This window comes from Lathyrus oleraceus, chromosome 5 (assembly GCF_024323335.1).
Source record: "Lathyrus oleraceus cultivar Zhongwan6 chromosome 5, CAAS_Psat_ZW6_1.0, whole genome shotgun sequence".
Taxonomy (NCBI): Eukaryota; Viridiplantae; Streptophyta; class Magnoliopsida; order Fabales; family Fabaceae; genus Lathyrus; species Lathyrus oleraceus.
In genome coordinates, this window is record NC_066583.1 from 443,530,026 (window position 1) to 443,532,221 (window position 2,196).

Consider the following 2,196-nt stretch of genomic DNA (forward strand, 5'->3'; position numbering starts at 1 on the left):
GGAACTCATATCTCAGGTTCTTAGGCAGTTCCTTAAGTTCTAAGGTTGGTTTCTTAGGGCATGGCATAGGATCTGAGGTAAGGGATAAACATTCGTAAAGGATATCATCGATGTAGGGTTTCTTAAAGCCATCATCTTCCCTTATGAGAGTTGATGGTAACTTAATTGTTTTTATAATTTCTTCTTGTTCTAATTCTCTAACACATTCATCAATGATATCTAAGGCATAACACGCGTCTCCCATCACAGGTGCCATAAGGAACTTCGAAAGTATAAATTCTATTTTCTCGTCACCTACCTCAAATGTCAACTTTCCTTTCTTGACATCTATTATGGCTCCTGCAGTCGATAAGAATGGTCTACCTAGAAGGATTGGTATATCATTGTCCTCTTTGATGTCCATGACAACAAAATCAGTAGGGATAAATAACTGACCTATCCTAACAGGGACATCTTCTAAAATGCCTATCGGATATTTAACAGATTTATCGGCTAACTGAAGTGACATCTTAGTGGGCTGTAATTCTCCTAAGTTTAACCTCTCACAAACTGCTAAAGGCATTAGGCTCACACTAGCTCCTAAGTCTAGAAAAGCTTTTTCGATGACATGATTACCCAAAAGGCAAGGAATGGAGAAATTTCCAGGGTCTTTATCTTTCTTTGCTAACTTGTCCTCGGAAATAGCATTACATTCCAAAGGCTTCGTATCGTCAAGTCTACGTTTGTTGGTAAGGATGTCTTTGAGAAACTTTGCATAAGAAGGTATTTGGGTGATGGCTTCTGTGAAAGGGATTTCTACATGAAGTTTTCCTATAACTTTAATAAATTTTTGATACTGTTTATTGATCTGGGTTTGTTTGAGTCTTTGCGGATATGGTATAGGTGGTTTATATGGCGGGGGTGGTACGTAAGTTTTATCTTTAGGTTCTTCTCCTTTTTCTCGACCTTCCTGGTTTTCAAATTCCTCTGGTTCCTTTACTTCGTCCGGGGGCTTGGTACATTCCTTAGAAATTTTGGGTTCACTCAATCTAGGGTTTGGTGGCTCATCATAAGCGTTCCCACTTCATAGGGTAATGGCATTGGCTTGTCCTCTCGGATTTTGTTGAGGTTGTCCAGGGAATTGTCCTCCAGGTGTAGTCTGAGGGGCTTGGTTTAAAGCTACCTGAGAGATCTGGGTTTCAAGCATCTTAGTATGAGTAACTATTTGGTCAACCTTGGTTCCTAACTGAGTAATCAATTTGTTAACATGAATGTTCTGGTTCATGAACTCCTTGTTTTGTTGAGTTTGAGCAGTGATAAAATTTTCCATAATTTTCTCAAGGCTCGGCTTTGGTGGCACAGGTTGAATAGGTTGATTTGATCTTGGGGCTTGGTAACTAGGTCTCAGAGGTGTATTATTTTGGATAGGGTTATTGTCCTTATAGGAGAAGTTCGGGTGATTCCTCCATCCAGGGTTATAGGTATTCGAGTATGGGTTCCCTTGGGTGTAGTTCACTTTCTCAGAGTGGGTTTTGTTCAACAGACTGCATTCTGCAGATTGGTGTCCTTTGGTTCCACATATCTCACAATCCGTCGAAACTGCGGCTACAGTATTCGGGTTTATGCACATATGCTCGACCTTAAGGGCTAATGCGTCCATTTTAGCTTGCATCATGTCTATAGAGCTTAGTTCATGCACTCCTCCTTGGGCTTCCTTCTTCTCAACTGTCGCTCGTTCGACTCCCCATGATTGATGGTTTTGAGCCATATCTTCGATGAGGGCACTAGCTTTAGGGTAAGGTTTGTTCATCAGAGCACCGCCTGCGGCAGCGTCGATGGTCATCTTTGTGTTGTAATGAAGTCCATTATAGAAGGTTTGAATGATTAACCAATTTTCTAAGCCATGATGTGGGCATGGTCTTAACAACTCTTTATATCTCTCCCAAGCTTCGAACAACGATTCTCTTTGGTTTTGGGTAAATCTAGTTATATGGTTTCGAAGAACGGCGGTCTTACTCGGGGGAAAGTATCTAGCAAGAAAAACTCTTCTAAGGTTATCCCAAGTCGTAATGGAATTGGGTGGAAGGGAATCTAACCATGATAGGGCTTTATCTCTGAGGGAAAAGGGAATAATCTTAAACATATTGCCTCAGGAGAAGCTCCATTGGTTTTAAAAGTGTCTTCTAATTGAAGAAATATTTTTATATGTTGGTTTGG

At 40.6% G+C, this 2,196-nt stretch overlaps 1 non-coding gene across 1 annotated transcript; it reads left to right on the forward strand.

Annotated features, from left to right (window-relative positions):
- The first annotated feature begins 1,877 nt into the window (after nt 1-1,877).
- On the forward strand, nt 1,878-1,984 carry LOC127090215 (small nucleolar RNA R71). Its single transcript, XR_007791743.1, has one exon. It is a non-coding gene; the product is annotated as a small nucleolar RNA R71 (small nucleolar RNA).
- The last annotated feature ends 212 nt before the right edge of the window (nt 1,985-2,196 follow it).